The sequence below is a fragment of the Melanaphis sacchari genome, unplaced genomic scaffold (assembly GCF_002803265.2).
Source record: "Melanaphis sacchari strain LSU unplaced genomic scaffold, SCAv2.0 Contig9_pilon_pilon, whole genome shotgun sequence".
Taxonomy (NCBI): Eukaryota; Metazoa; Arthropoda; class Insecta; order Hemiptera; family Aphididae; genus Melanaphis; species Melanaphis sacchari.
Window position 1 is genome coordinate 39747 of NW_020271711.1, and position 18828 is coordinate 58574.

General features: G+C 26.8%; 1 protein-coding gene across 3 annotated transcripts in view; it reads right to left on the bottom strand.

Annotated features, from left to right (window-relative positions):
* Positions 1-18828, bottom strand: part of LOC112603264 (two pore potassium channel protein sup-9-like) — an 89688-nt gene that overhangs the window by 2093 nt on the left and 68767 nt on the right. The gene's annotated exons all lie outside the window — the stretch shown is intronic.

An 18828-nucleotide genomic window follows, 5' to 3' on the forward strand; every position in this document is an offset into this window, starting at 1 on the left:
ATAATAATAATGGTCTCTGTGTCTAAGTGTCGTATTACATGAAAAAGATTTGTCGATGTAAAATTGAACAGTAAAGCATCATAACAATATATCGATATTACAAAAAAAAAAAAAAAATTTTATTTCATATTCCAAGTAACACAATTTCCGTAACAAATAATTATTAATGAATAAATTACTATTATTATTATTGATAATTATTAATGATTAAATTCTTAAGACTATATTATTTAAAAAACAGTTTTGTATATTTTATTTTTTAATATTTTGAATTACTGATATTAAATTTTAAGATTCAAAGCGAGGTGACCTCTGAGTTACGGAAGCGATTACCACACGTGTCTCCCCCCCCACCCACCGGTCGACAAGAAAAACGATCAGGGGTTAAAGTCCTCTGGTATACAGTTTGATAATAACAATATAAAATTAATATATACCACTGTTAGATATAATTCAATTTTTATATATTACATTGTTGCCACGACAACAATACACAGACTTCGAATATGAAAAGTAGTAACTGAATAAATAGCTATATACAATAATAAGATTATTCATATGGGATCATCTCCTCATAACATGATTGATATAGTTGATAAAACTTTACGTGACATATTCAAGTCACGTGTTTCATTTTCCAGAAAGTGTTTTATACTTAAAGAGGGTCGAATTGTAATAAGATTAACTGACAAAATTGTCTGGCTGTAGAACCAGAACAAGAAATAAAATAAAAACCGAAAATAATGACTTAAAACAAATTAAATGTATTGTATTTTAAGAAACGTTAACATAATAAAATATTTTATTTATTTACGGTCTTATATACATTATTTTATATTTTATTAGAATTATATTTGTATACAGAAACACAACTAACTAATTAGCGAAACTCAATAGGGTCCTAACCGTAATCCTGATAGATGCTCAAGTTGCAGTTACCACCTTATCAATAAAATTGTGCTTTGGAACGATTTAAATTTTAAGTGTGCAATACCGTAGATATCATTATATATTCACTATTTTTAAACAACATTATCGTGAATAAAAACTAAAACGCATGTAGTATAATGATAGAATACTAATTAATTAAATATTAAAATATGGTTGTCAGCTGGTTTTTCTTCAACACTCCTCACGGAGACTTACTTTTAAATTGTTCAAATCTTACATCTGGCAGTATCGCGTATCTTGTTGAATTTTAACAAACTTATTAGTACTGTTAAAATTATTAGTATCGATATTTTTATAATAAAATGTGTGCTATGATAAAATTCAATGCTAAAAGTAGCTGATTTATTTTCTCATGTTTTTTTTTCACTGCCAAAACTATAATTTTTCATATTTTAAATATTTTATAATTTATGCTAACCCAGTCGAAGTGAGTTTTTTTTTTAAATATCTTTTTTTTAATTTAATAGTATATCCTTATTTAAAATCTTATAAAATTTCAACGACATGCTGATCTTTATTTTTTCATAATTCAATTTTTCCCCTCAAAGTAAAAGAATAAATATATAAAACTGAATAATATCGGATAAAAAAAATAATTATTTTGCGGATATAGTGGTATATGTAGATTATTGGTATAATTTTAAATTAAAACTGAGTTTTGTATGTTAACTCCAACCACAGACTTTTTATTAATGCATCACGCTACGGCTGATCATATTATATTTAGGGGGAGGTAAAGTTTATGTTAAAATATTTTCAACCGTACAAATATTTTGACAAATAACATAAATCGTATCTAATTAAAATGTTTATTTAAAAAAAAAAAAAGATATGTACTTAAGAAGACTTTCAATCATTATTATGGAACAGCTTTGATAGAAATAATAATATTATTATTTTAAATTTTAATATTCATAGACAAATAAGATAACTGGTACGTGTGCTTATACCTGCAATAGCGATAAAACCAACATTCTACAGATAAAAAAAATAATTATCGGATGAAAATTTAATTTAAAAACGTATTAAATGGTATTATTATTTTTTTTTTTTTTATGTTTGAAAATATAAATGTATGCATATTTAAAAAATAATATATTTTGTACTTGTATTTTTTATTAATTGTGTTTTGTTTTAATCGTAAAATACATTAAAGCAAATAGTGTTCTATAGCACTGATTCGAATATTTTGTTATAGTTAGGTTTCGCACAGAAATGCGCAGAAACATTAAATTTTGTCGGTATGTTATTTCGCTGTACAATAGAGAGTATTGCCGGTAATAAAGCCATAAAGGTATGTAATGTACTTTGTTCGTAATCGTATGCGTGAATTAACCGCATTCTCACCAACTGAGTTAATAGTTATTACTTATTAGTTATTAGTTTTTGGCACACACACATGTGTATAATATGAGTAGGTATATGATATAATTGTTTGGTTTTCATATTTCTTGATGACTTCCAAAGCATAATAATATGTTCAGTTGTAATCGTTGAGCGAAAAAATAAACGTCTAGTAACTTTGAAATATTGTTATATTTTTATTTGAGTTTTATGGACATCAGAGAACCCGAGTTGAACTTAAAAAAAATAATTATTACTTTTTTTTTTATTCCAAATGACCCAGGGTTATATTTGGAGAAATTCAAGTATTACGAAACATCCGTTAATTCTATATAATAGTATATTGGAAAACTGTTATAAGCTGTTATTAATTACCATCCATACTGGTTATAGAACGTCTGAGAATATAATAATAAATATAAAAATAAAATAATTTTTTATTACGCCTATACAAAAGTGTAATTTTTGATACTGGTTAAATCGTTTGGAAATTATGCTTTTGTGTCCAGCAGAAAAGAATTATTAATACTTTAAAAAGCTACAGTTCAAATAAAATTAATATTTACAAATGTATATATCGACGTTTTATCCAGCATACCAAATATTAGTGGGTAGATAGGTGGTGGGATAATTCTTTACTGATCAATGGTCAACAATGGAACAGTTAAGCGAATTCAGATAAGTACCGAAAGAAAAAAAAACTGTTCGTTATGGATCACAATTCACAACCTACTACACAATATACTATATACTACAATAGTAAGTAACTATGTATTTTTATTGAAATATCACAAAGTCATAAAGATAACATAAAAATGTGAATTTTAAAAATATATATCGCGATAACAAAACCATGTAGTATGCGACCATGCACGAGTATATTGTCTATTAAAATACATTGCATATTACAATAAGTATTGTCTATTACAATAAGTATTGTCTATTACAAAACGCTGACGACAAAAACTTACATGTTTGTCAATTTCAAAGCGATTTTCTTTCCCTGGTAACTAAATCTCAACTGAAGCAAAATTATTGTTTAATTATATTTAATATGAATTTCATACACGCGAGAGGATACTATAATATAATATAGCACCGACGTTTGTTTTGTACTGCTTTCGAACTAGTTTTATAGATCTCATCGTACACTATAATATACTATATATATATAATATATAAACATATAACACAGGGATACGAGGAATTTAATTATTCTGGACGTTATATCAATCGACTTGATTGTCATCGATGCTTGGAAACTATAACGAATGATAAAGACCGATTAAACGTTACGTACTTTATATTATTGCTGTAATGGGAAATCGTCGAGCTGATGGGACCCAAAATTGTCAGCAATAATAATAACTATTGTCGATTTGGTAAGAAAATTAAACTAACCACGAGTAGTATGTATTACACATGAATAATAATTGTATATACATATACACGTACAGACATCCTGTATTTAAAGGATACCGAACGTCGCGTCGTGATCGTCGTAGTCGAGGTCGTCCCAATATAATAAATTATTGTAATTATTATTTGCTTCATTGCGTAATAGCACATTGATTGAGTGTTGGTGACGTCGATTCGATTTTAGATTGGTCTTTGTCCGATAATATAATATTACACTAGATAACATTGTTGTACAGTTATCTGGACACGTGTAGACACGCGTTTAATATAGTTCAACAAAACGCGTGCAAGGGCGTCCGTAGAAACATATCTAATAGGATTTAAAACTAAAGGTTTATACTTTGTTTTTCCATAAGTGATTGTATATTTTGCAGATTAAACCTTTATTGTATGTCAATTATACAGATACGATTTGTGAACTTATTAAAACATGAACATTTAATTGTTAATTATTATTATCTAAACCACAATAATATATATAAGCTCATTTGATATTATTTTATTTTTATATTGAAATAAAATTTGATTATAATTCTACACATTTTTGGTGCATTTGAATTGGATCCCGAGATTAGAATAGATTTGTGGACTAACCACAGCAAGTTGGATCTAAAACTTTTTAGGAACTATCCTAGTTTTGTACCCAATATTTTCAAAACATTTACGTAACAACAATACATTTTATGTAGATGGCACATTCAAAAGTTTTCCAAATTTAATTTGAAATAAAATATGCTTAAAGAAAAAAAAACTATCTGTTAAATTGAAAAGGAAAATGTTAGCAAAATGTTACATTACCGATAAATATTCTAAATTCAATTAGCATAATACCTAAAAAAGAATCCGAAGTCCAAGTAGTGTAAATATTTTAAATTTGGGATCAAACTTGAGTACAGTCATATTTAAGGCTAAATATAATCATGCTAGGCGTTCAATATTATAGATTATTTAACCAATTTAATCTGGTGATAAACCGTAGATTTAATTTTATTATTATTCATTGTATACATATTATATATTCACATATTTTTATGTATAATTATGTATACAAATTTTGATTTTATTTTTTTTTTTAGTATCGGTGGAACTTACATCAATACTGGTGAAACTTACATGCGATTTCCATATTATAAATCTTACTCTAAAATTTGCTAACCTAAAAAGTTGTGGAATCTATGTGCATTCCTTTGCACTCTATTTTAAGTTGTAAATTGTAAAATGTAAGAGTATTTATTTTTACAAATATGTTTTAAAAGCACGTCATACCCAAATATGTTGTCTTCATCTTACTAACGCATAGCTTTACATATTTTACTAATAGAATAATTCATAATACTATTTTTTAATATTACAGTGAATTTGCCTATTACCTGATTTAACGGTTAAAATATTATTCTCCTCGTATGCTTTTATTTTAATTTTAAAGCCAGCTATGAGTATTTTAAAATGATGATAATATTTTTTACAATTAAAATTTAAAATAAATATCTAAGTGGGGCTCTTAAAAATGTTCTTGTTTTTAATTTTGATTCTAGGTCAGATTATAAATATTAAAAGAAAAAATTTCGAACATAAAATTTGCCATATTACACGTTAGTCAGATGGAGATAACTAATGTGTATTACGACGTACTTTAAACTATTAAGACATATTTAACATATTAAAAGAATAAGATATGATAAAAATTTATTACATTTTAACAATCTTTTTAATAGTAACTAGTCTATATTCGTATATATATATAGAGGTCATGTTTTAATATTTTTGTAATCAGAAACAGTTCAGAAAATTAACTATAATAAAAAACTTAATCATTAAAACAAAACTGTTTTAAAAAAGCTTCAAGGTATTGTTGAATGAGGGGAGAGGAGTCAACTGTTGTTTTGTCCGATTGATAATATACCTCTGAGCAGTGTATATATCATTTGCTATTAAAACATTTACTAAAAATTGTCTGCAAAATAATATTTATGCAAATAAATGCTATTGAAATGACTATAGTTCGCATAAATCTAATGTAAATACTTAGATTGATTATTTTTATATTTCCATCATACTACAAAAACTTAACATTTATAAATAATATAAAACGCTATATTGGGAATTTAAGTCCTTACTATTCTTTTTAAACTGTATAAAAAATATTTAGAATAAGTATTCAAATTAGACTTACATTCGAATTTAAAGGCATGTCCCTGTTTCCCAGCCGGTTTTTAAATTTATTCTGGTTAATAAAAGCAGAGAAAAAACAACATTTAATGTTTTATGTATTATTAAATAATACATAAGGTAATTTATTTTAAAACTGTGACTGTATCGTTATATTATTAACTTATATTATGTTATCTAAGTGACTAAATTCAATCGGCATAGTTTTGGATCTATCTGTCGCCATACGAGTAACGGAGTGAGTAGGTATATGAAATATGAATGAAGTTATTGTCAGTGTTTTGTGATTGCGAATGTACGCACGTGCTTGGGTTAGGTTATATTATTTATGCTGAAAATATTAAAGCAAATAGCCTCCAACCACATAATTTAAACATATGGGGTATGACGAGGACCATAGTGATTATTGTTCCAATTCGTTTCAAACGAATTCAAATTTTTTTCTCATATAGCTATTTATTTATGACATTACGTATATTGTAATATAATATACGCAGTACGCATCAGCTATTTATATTATTAGCATATCCGAAACATTCTTCTCTAATGTTATTGATTGATTAATTTGTTTTCGATTCAACATAATCTAATCATTCAGTCTAAATGTATTAAGTTAATCATTTTTCATATTGAAATACTAGGAATTATACTTTCAACTTTGTATAGGTACAAAAAACTATGCTATTTTAACCAATCAGATATTTAGCTGTAGTTAAAGTGCGCGTGTATTAATAATGGCACGTGTAAGCATTGGCGCACGTGTAAACCACTATAATAACAAACATAATGATGTCGGTCAATGACCCGTGGACGGGAAAAGTGGGGGCCTCTTATTTTACACAAAACACGTGGTGACATAACTTAAGAGTAGGCTTATACAGAGTGTAAAATTATTCAACAACCATACCCATAAAAAGTGACGTACAGTTATAACCTGTCCAGTTCATCCTGGCCGCATTCGGTAACCGTTACGATTAGAAAAAAACAGTGGTCTGAAAACTATATTTTACTAAAAATAAATATTACAAAACACGAATTAAGACAAAGAGTGGGATCATGATGTTTTTTTCACTATAATTTAGTTTTCAAACCATAATTTTTTTTTTCTTAAATACGAACAGTTGGTTGGTATGAGAGCCCAGATGAACTTGAGAGGTTATACTTTTTCAACATAATGCTTGTGTGCGTGCAAAAGGTGTAATTATATTGTTATAGATAGAATAATTATTAAGATAATGTTTACATCCCAAAATAGCGGTGAATTAGGGGTCATGATAGAAGGAAAAAACTTATATCTACATATCGAGAGAAAACAATTATTGTCTTGGTTAAAATATCATAGTTTCTTTAACTTTAAACTTATAATTTCTATAACTTAATTACGCTACACGTCCCCTCTTCTTAATCTGAAGTCGCATATTTGATTTTTGTATACAGGCTACCTGAAATATTTTAAACTGTCGACTACTGGTACATAATCCACTTTCATAACATAACACTATACCTGATGATTAAATGAACATTTTCTATTCATTTAGGTACATAGCGATGAACTGTAATTAAGTCTAGAGATAAGAGCTCTGAATGCTGAACTCTTAAAAAATACAATATTAAGTATATAAAAGTATACATTCCATTTTTAACTGTTGTAATGTTATCATAGTTTATTTTTTCGTCTTTATGTATCATATATTTAAAATTAAAGTTTATTGTTTTTTTTTTTATGAATTATACATTTACTTAATTTATAAGAAAAAAAATATAGGAATTGAATAAATTAAAATAACTAGCATGCAATAATAATACTGAATTAATCACTTAGCAAAAAATAAAACAAACAAAACTTTTGATATATTTACCCTAAGAATACATTTTTTTTATTACACTTATATAATATTATGAGTTATAATCAGGGCTCAGAAATTGTAATAAATGCATATTTTTCTTAGTTTGTCCTAGAACATCCATAGTAAGATACAGAAATATTTCACACTTCTTTAATGTCATACACGAAATTAAATTTTGCTATTTTTTTTTTTTTTGCATATTTACGGTTTTTATTACTATTTTGCTAATTTAGTGTTTTTAGTTTTATTTGAGTAATATTTTCTCATAACATATGAAATATTCGCATTTTGTTGAAAATAATGATTTACTTGGTTATATTTTTAAAAATATTGGAATTCTTGAATTTTTTATTACTTTTTAACTGTATATAATTAAATAGTAATAATAACATTTAATTTTTTTTCTAATAAATTTATTCATTTTTCGAGTTAAATGCATATTTTTTGACTTTTCGATTAGTAAATACGAGTACTTGACATAAATACGTTTAAAAGAGGAAAAGATATTAATTTTGTCTATTTGTATATATTTTTTTTTAAATCGGCTTCAAAGATTTACTTCTAAAAAGACACCACACCCGCATTTGTTGTCTTCGTCTTACACACGTACAACACGGCTAATTTTCGTTCAATACAATGAATTATATATGTTTATTTATTTAAACAGTAGTGTGAATTGATTTATTATCAAATTTAAAACTAAAAATATCATCTGTGTTCTCTTGTCGGTTTTTGCGGTATGTAAAATATTAATATTTAAAAATAATCATAATTCGTTTAAAAATTTAAATATTTTAAGAAACTGACGAGTTAATGTTTAATAATAGATCATTTCACTAAGATATTAAAGGATATTAAAGCTTAATCCACAAAATTGGTTCTACTCATCGAAAACATGGAAACAACAGGCGATGGCGTGGCATCCTCTTATGAAAAATGTAGATCTAAAAGTTGAAAAGATTTTGAATTCAACAAGTAATATTAATTGCGTGGTCGCCCGTCAACAAAACGTGTAAATCGTTTCAGTAACTGCGAAGCGTTGGAGCATAAAATTATCAACGATGTGCGCCCAAGCCCAACGATATTATTACTATGCGCCGACGGCCAACCTCAACGATGTATAATGTAAAAATACATATTACTTTTTTTTTTTTGTTAAGTAAAACGGTTATTCGTTAAATTAAATTAAAAATAAATTTACTATACGATATTCACACATACACGTCATACAAATGATATACAGTAGCGTTTCGTGGATATCGAAAAGTGCATTTGTTGGTTTTTTTGTTACTATACTATTATTAAAATATTTATGCGTTTAAAATACAAAAGCATAAAGGCAGCTTACTTTATTGCAAATGAAATTAAAATGTAATGATATTTTATCTCCTATTATATCCAACAAGTTTCCTTTTATTTAAGACCGTGTAGCTAAACGATATTAATCTATCAACTACAGTTCTATTAAGCCTATACCGTTTGAGAAATAAGGGTGCTGTGAATTACACTTAAAAGCGCTACACGTGCTCACGTATAAATTTAGATACAAACTAATTGCGTCCAAATGAAAAAAAAAATAATTAAAGGTAGGTGAATTAAATTTTAAAAGTTATTTTCGTCCCAAGGTCTTGGACGTAAGATATATAGATATATCTATTGGTTTAGGGATTTTATGCCATTGTTACTTACAGGCTACAGCATAGTTAATTAAATAAATGTAAGTGTTTTATTGATTTTACTAATCAAGATAAATAACTTAATAAAAAAACTTATATAATGTATTCATGACATTAACAAAATTAATTGTTTTCAAAAGTAATAAGATAGGTAATGGGATTTTTAATGAAAAAAAATACGCACTTAATATTGAATTAAAAAGAAGTTTTTAAAAAATATGTCCGCAAAATACTACAGTTATAAAATAATTATTTATTTTACGTAATTTTTAAACTTAAAAAAAAAAAATTATTAATTTTTTGTATAATAAAGCAACTAAGTTTTGATATCTAAGCCTAGACAACTTTAAAATACAGAATTTAAAAATAATATATGCATTTATGACTGTAGATGTATTATTATTTTTAGTAGTGTAATTTATACAAAAAAATAGATAAATAAAGTATAACTTGTATAAATAAATTATGATTTATAAACTTTACTTTTTGAGATACAACTTATCCACTGAATGAATAAAAAAAATACAAAATATAATAATAAGTATGTTTAATATGTATGATGTAATTAAATCAAACAATATTAATAACTTAAGTATTGTATTAAATAAACATAATTTGATTTTAAAAATTTAGGTACCTTTTTTTAATGAAAGTAGTAAGTAAATCTTACATTTGTAATAAAATCAACTTTAAAATTATTTTTAGATACAACTGTACAAGATGTGTTCTTAACATGTTTTCCTACAAACAGTAAAACTTGAGTGGAATTGACAATATCTTTTATTAAATCAAATTCTGAATTTGAGAACAATTTGCATGTACGATAACAATTCTACTGACGAATTTTGTAACGTAATTATTAACTGACGACCTTTTATTACCCGCTCATTTCATATAGAACTTGTAAATATGTATATGTCTCCAAACAATAATAATGATCTGTATTTTACATTAGTTATAATATTTATTAGCCAGGAAATAAAATAATATATTTACTTTCCTAGAAAAAATAAATAATCAAATAGAAATATATTGTTTACTCTTATTGAGATTATGGTAATAGTATAGGCCGAAATTCATTGCAATGTATCACTTTTTAGATATTCTAGGACAGCGTTTCCCAAATTGTGGTTCGATGTATCAAAAGGGGGCCGCGAACGTAAATATACATTAATATACTATATTTATTATTTGTCATTATTTTTTATTTTTATATTTATTAAGGGGTCCGACAGATAGAAAATTTAGAAAATATTGTTCTAGGAGAAATAATTTTAAGTACAAAATTCATTTAATGTAACAGATATTTTAAAGGTAAAACTTGTATCTCATATTTTGCTACTTTTTGAGTATCTTTTAGCATTTTCAGGAAATGTTATTAATTTGTAATTTATGTAAATAAACATTGTACAGTATTTTATACAAATAAATAAATTCAAATTATTGTATCAAGAAATATTGTTTTCATAATATTTACTTTAGTGGTTTTTAAATGTTCTTCATTACACTGCATCGCAATAGTATTTATTTATAAATATCTAATTTTGGTGTTTTATTTTTATATTACTATTAGTCAAGTTAAGATAGAGAAGTGTTAATATTGCTAAAAATTAAATCATTAAATTATATTAAAAAAAAAAAAATGCCAGTAGTTTTCATTTTTTTATTTTTGGAATTTTTGGTTACTTTATGAAGCGGTTTTTGATAGTTGTAGGCCGGGCGGGCTGTGGTAAGAATGACAACTTATAATATTTAATGTGAAAGTAGGCATACCTCGTGTTTTGAATTCCCGTAACGATTTTATCGGCCATCCTGTGGCAGTTTTAAAATCCTTTACGGATTACCGTTTTGCATATCTAAACCTCGTGTAAACTTAAGCTGCTATAATATATTGTAATATCTAATTACCCAGAAATAATAGTGCTATTAATCATCATTAAATCTTATATTAATTTACGTATTATGTACTAATAATATTACGTACGTGTAAAAGGTCGAGTGAAAAATATTCAAGCATGTTCATTTACAGTAATTCGACCGACAAAAACTTTTATTAATTATTATATTATTATAAATAAACTACTGTAGTAAAGTTGAGGACAATTAAATAAATATGTCCTGAGTACGCACAACAATGGGGTGGTTGTAAAGGTTTTGCGGCTTTTACAACAGAATATTACGTGAATACATAGTAACCATCAAAAGACATTTAAGAGCATTCATCGCATCTGGTACCTTATCCAAAATCAACCAGAATTTTGAATAATAATACAAATAAGGTCATATCCACATAAAGTTAGCATAACTAAATCATGCATATTATGCATATTAAACGTATTCCAGTGTGAATAATTTGTACTTTAACCTAAATCGGTATCCACTTTAGCTCGAACTTTCGATATATTTCAATATGATTGTTTGATCGAAATGGCCATTTAATAAAGTCTTATGATAGATAAAATGAATCTAAATATTTTGAATATGCCATTGTGTATAAAAAAAATAATATATGTACCTAATGGCTAATGGAAAAATGTTTCAAGTCCCTAAAATTAATATTTTTTAAACCACAATAAAATAACAAAAATTGTTACAGAAAAAATATTTTTCGTTTAATACCCAACTTAGCAATTATTTCACTATACACTATAGCCAATATTATATTTTTATGCAAATATAGTATTGTTATAATTTAAAAATCATTTATGATTATAACAAATTATAAAATAAAATGTAAACAATTACATGTTAAAGTGAAAAGTGAAAAGAAATAACAATAGTGTTTTTATTAGTTGTTATTAATAGTCATGTAGATGTAGGTATTCATTTTAATTTATTTTTCAGTAGAAATAATATTTGTTATTATAAATAGATAATAAAAAAATTATTATTATTATTATTTTTTTTTTTATAATATAAAACTAGCAAAAATAAAATGGAAATCTATTTATATTTATTTTATTATTCACTGACCTGAAAATTTTTGTTATTACTTTTGATTCCAATTATATCAACACGACGCCAAATTTAATTAATGAAATCATGTTACTACAACATCATTTGCGCGGAAAATATTCTAAAAAACAGTTGACTGATTGATCGGTAAAAAAAAAGTGTGCAACCATATTAAATCAAAATTATATTACAAAAATCATAACAATATTAAAACATACTTATTTTAAAATCCTGTCTCGTGTACAATATTGCGTAGGTAGACTAGACGCATACAAAACTCCCGAGAGAGGTAAAAAGAAAAAAAATGCTGTTTTTTATATTTTAAGGAAGAGTAAAAACATAATTTAATCGAAGGTACGTGATTTCTTATTGGCGTAGAAATAATTGTATTTGTTCATTGTCGAGTTTTGGAAACCGTACCGATTTGAATGTTTAAATTAATAGTAATGTTTGTCACAAGAACTCAATTTCGATAAAACGTCACTTATAGCACCTCAATTTAATTAAATGCCTATAATGGAAATGTCGAGTATGCAAATATGGCATATACCTACAAACAATTCACCGCCATCGTCCTGATATACGTAGGGCTCTATTGACTGTGACACTTAAAATGCGGTTACACATACACACACACACACACACACACACACATACACAAATAACATATTATTTAACAACATTATTACTTGTGTAGCAATAATACGAGTATGAATTTATTTTATCATGGCCGTTAACAATTTTTTTGTTTATACGTGTTATAAACGAATTATAATAATACGTATTCGCACTATAATTTAAACCAAATAATATGCCATGTATCTATATTACCGTATTGTAATAATGCGCTTCTACACTATTAGACACACGAGAGTGTAATAATTTTAACGTAAACGATAGGTAATTTAATACTCGTTTGGGCGGTTGGTGAACCAGTTATACAATACCATTATAATAATACCTACATACAATATTATATTTATAAACAACGGGTCATTCATAAACGAAATACAAACTCACACCCGCTCGTACTTTCGGAAATTCTTTTCTTCTTTACCGACAACACGCACGATATTCTCTCTTTATTCGATTCGAATAGGTAGTTATAGGGATCGGCAACCATGGATTTGTTCTTTATATACGACGTCCTATTTGTCCATGAATAATGCATGACATACATTAAACTTACAATAGTAGTAGTTCTAATCGCGAAAAGAGGCGACTTCATGCCATGAAACGTGAGCTTTTTCGGTAATACATTGCCGTGTTACTTAAAAAAATTACACGAGTATAATATATAGTAGGTAATATGTGGTTTTTATCGTTTTTGCGATTAATTCAACACTCTCCAAATCAGTCGAACGTCTTGCGCTTTAGTGCATTCTGACGACTGACAGTCGAATTATTAAGGTACAGATCAAACAGAAAAATGATAGAGTTGGTATCTGTACGGTGTTATTAAAATGAAATATCAATCGGTCAGTCTGCTAAAATCAAAAACTCAATCTCCAGCGATTTGGTTGCATAATTAATATTCAAACATGTTGTAGGTGATTATGACATATAATGGATCAAGGTATTAAAACTTTTTCATCTTGCTATTCCTCCATATTTTGGTAGCTCTCAAATTAGGTATTATAAGGAAACAGAAAGATAATGTTTTAATGTTTGATTATTTTTTATAATAATAAATATTAGTCTAGAAAACTTCTGTCCCATAAAAATGATTATTTATTTCCCTTGGAATGTGGAATGTTGCAAAAAAACCTTAGTGACAAAAAAAAAAAAAAAAAAAAAATAGTAAAAACATTGTTCCTTCAAGAAACAACAAAAATAACTGTACTTTCAAATCCGGCTTTCTTTTTAAATCATCCTTTTATTTAAGTAAAATTATTAATATTTTATTTTTTTTAAATTGAAAATTTTTTTGACAGAGAAAGAAAAAAAGAAAGTTGATGTACATATTTAAGTGCTTATTATGCTAAAGAAGTTTATTTAGGATAAGAACAATAGATATTTTTGTCTAAATAAGATTAAGTATGTTTTTTACGTCGAAATGTACAGTATTGGTATGTAAAATAAATTTTGACCACACTAGATATTTCTTTTTACAAAATAAGTAAAAAAAAAAAATCATAGGAATGCATTTAATTCAGAGTGTTGTTTATAAGTAGTAATAGAGCTTCCACTATCATTCACCATTATGAATATCAATAATAAACAATACCAAACACTTTATTTGTTCACCACCAATTTATGAATAGATGACTTCGTCAAATAAATCAATGCTCTAAAGTCTTTTGATATTTAATCAAATAATAACATTATATACACATTACACACACATAATATTTTCATTTTTATTACAGTTAAACATATTCATTTATACATAATAATAAATTTGAATATTTTTTTATATATTACACTCACCAATCAAATGAAACGTGCCATATTGGATATTATAATAAATATCAAACACAATATGGTGTCGTGTAGTTCATGACTTTTTTACTTTATACAGCAAACGATGTGTATAAAATGATCTTAATGTTTTATTCAGACTTTTGTGTTGACAATATTGTACATTATTTTATACTACCTATCAACTTAATTTAATTTAATTTTATTTAATTTCGTCATTTAACCATTAATGTTTATATTTTTTGATAGTTATTAATTAGGTATTTTATTTCTTCTAGCGCCCAACTAACTTAAACTTCTAGACTGTGATTTTATATTTTTTTCTTACGAAAACGTCAAGAAGAATATTTACTTAAACTGTGAGTTGTTCAGAATATTTAGTTAGCTACACTGTAGGTGGCACAAGCTATAATTTTATAACTATTCTAATTTAAAAAAATATTAATCTATGTTTTTTAGTTTAAAGAAACTGCTTTACCTATACTTCATTGAGTGTTATGGTTATTTAACGATCATTTTGGTAACGACAATAATATAATTGTTAATATTAATAAAAATGTTGTAACGTTACTATATATACTTTTAGACTACCTATAATGTTATTGGATAGATACTCGTATAAAGGTAATGTACTCATTTTGGGCAAACCGGTTGTACAAAATATTATACAATCTCAGTTCGGGGACTGGTGAAAAAACAGTTTTAACGGATGCAGCTGCAGATGTTATTGTAATACAAACTCAAATACCGACCACAACCAGTTGAAGCTATTAAAATACACACACGTGTGCGTTCACACACTCATGCATTATTAATAATAATTTTAAACGAAAGTGGGGAAAACGACGTGACAATCGAATTCCTACATGATAGCGTATAATGTGGAGGGAAAAATCAATAATATCAGCTTGAAAGACGCTGACTGTGACAAGCGGCCTGTGCGTATGCGCGTCACAATGTAAACAGAGATTGCAAAAATCATTGGAAAAAGGGAGTTTGTTCGTTAATAAGTCCTTCAAGCTCATATAGTTGGGCACCTAAGATTGTATGAACAATGTAGTGTTATCCAAATTGTACTCGTCTGGTTGTGTGTGATTGTGAAACTACGGCGTTTGGTATAAATGAAAGTTACAATTTGGCCTTTATCACGACGACTCAGAAAACTTATACTTATTTAAAAGGTAGTTGGAAACATAACAATGGCCATATTTTGACCTTGCAAAAAAAAAACCATTCCGTATAAAAGACTTTTGAGAATTTTTAAGTATATTATTCACTTCAAGGTTTTTAAAAACCTGTTGTAACACATATTATACTGAATAATATTACTAAAATATCTAAATATTTATTTCGTTAAAAAAAAAAAAACGCATTTTGAGACGTCCTAAAAAACAAAAATTCCGTGTAAAAATATTTTTTATTTTGTTTAGTGAATATTCGAGATTTTATACAAACTAATGAAACTGGTTAAAAAAAAATAATAATAATAAAATTCAAATTTTATGGCCTAGTCCACATGAATTAAAAAATGTTATATACAGTTATTGCGGTTATTAATTCTGTTGCCCGTTATTCATTAGCATCTTTAAGATTAACAGACGTGTAGTCGTGTAAAAAGCACAGCCTGTGAGTAGTAACACAAAAAATAACGTAAAAAACTTCGAGAACTTTTTTTTCTACTATATTCTTCGCTCGTCGGGATTTCAAAACCAGCTCTTAATTGAAAATACATTTTACATAAATAAATATATTGTGTAACTAAATCACTGTTTGTTGATTTCAAATGGACCTAAACACTGTATGCTTAAATTTTTAATACAATCACATCACAAACAAATACGGTAATGGTTTTTTTTTTTTTATTTTTTATGTTAATACAATATATTTAATGTATCCATACATTGGGCGTGTGGTTTACTACCTGACCCACGAAAAACGATGTTAACGGGACCCTCATTGTTCCTTTTATATTACTTTCATTGTATATGAGTATACTGATTTTTGTGTGCGCATCAACTTCCCCCCCGAGATTTTAATCACCCTTCTATTTTCGATCCTATCCCATTCTACAATTTTCAACTGTCAAGAACATATTAATCCCCGACCTCGATGAGGACACGACTGAAATAGCCGACCCCAGGGGACAGGTGGTTTCCCACGTTCGTTTGTTATTACATCTGCGTATATGGGTAGGTATTGGCGGGGCGAGTTTTTCAAGCCGTTCAGATAAGTGCATGACGCGCCTACAATGTGAGTTTACAAAAGAGATTTATAATGATGAATGATGGTTTTATCCCCATCATTGTATACCCATATATATATAATATAACGCATTGTATTTAGTAAATACGAATTGGTTTCTAAACTTCTACAAATCGATTCCCACAAATTGATACTCAGGATATATTTTATTGTAACATTAAACAAATTTAATATCTAATAAATGTCAACGAAAGTATTTTGGGAATACTATAATAAATAAATTAAAAACATAGTAAAAGTTTTTAAGTCATACTAGTACGAAATAGAAATATTGTTTACTTGTTTTTCAATATTTATTTTATTGGTTTTAAATCTTCAATATTTATATTATAGGAAAACTGCATTAGACATATATTCAGACATAATAATATAATATAGACATATAGAAATAACTTCTCCCACACCATCATACATTTTTTCTTAGCAAAAATTAACAGGTACAAAAAAAACAATTCCCCGAGTTTTTCGACAACTTTGTTCTTCAATAATGTTTCATCTGTACATTATTATTACCCTTAGTATTTGCTTTGTTACAAATTTAAAACTATTTTCGGATGAGTATGGAAAAAAGTATCTTCTTAGTGAATAAAATAAAATCGAGTATTCAAAATACATATTTGAATGTTTCTTATTTTCAAAAATAGGTATATAAAATTATATTCTAACATGAAAAAAAAAAAAAAAACTTGAAATATTTATATTCTTTACACATTATAAGATATATTATGACAATAAATATGAATAGGACGTTGTACAACGTATTATTATACTCGTATTTGAATCTATACATGCGATGACGGTCGTAGTATGAGAATCGATTCCGGCTGCACGAAAAACCAGCATGAATTTAAAACACTTTTGTATTATATCGTATAGAAACCCAACTACACACGCGTTTGGAACAAAAACTACGGTCTAAACTCTCAAGGACACCATGTATAGTCGTATAGTATACCAATGAATATAAATTCGTGTACGGCTTTTCGTGGGAGATATCGGCTCTACGACCTGTGCACCATGACGTGGACCGGATGCGCGTCATACTTTTTCGGCCACTGCATAATATCATAACGTTTACCAATCTGTATGTATAGTATATTAACAATAGATTATTCTGACTTCTGACCTAAAAATGTTGATAAGCCTTAGGTTATTTATGTGCGCAGTCACATTGGACGTCGTTAAATGATTGTATATATTATATGTATAATTATATAACATTATTATAAAGGTAAATATATATTTTCATTCAATCGGTCTGTTCTCATGGCCACAGTAGTTCAATTAATGAGTAAAACTTGACGGGAGGGGGGAGGAAGCTAAGTCCACAAGTGTAAATTAAGCGCTATATATACCAAACGAAAAAACGAATTTTTTTATTCTGTTAGTAATTGGATTTTTTTGTAAGTAAATACAAAGATGTTTGTAGTTTTTCAACGTGACGAGGAAAAAGAACTATTATTTTTGATTACACTACAGTGGTCAGTGACTGATAAAATGTAATAATATATCCTTGATCATTCCCTAAATATATTTTCTTAATGTCATACAAAATGTCTACAGAATCTATTAAATTGTGCTTACGCATTTTTGTTTTGTGTTAAAAATACAACATTTTTGCATACGTAAAAAAATAAATGTTAATTAGAGCGCGGATTGATAATGTGCAAATAAAATTGTATTAATGCCAATTTTTTCATTTCTTATTGAAAATAAACATATTTTTTTTATCATCATGAATAAAATAAAACGTTTTCATTTTTACATAATTGTATGTACTTTAT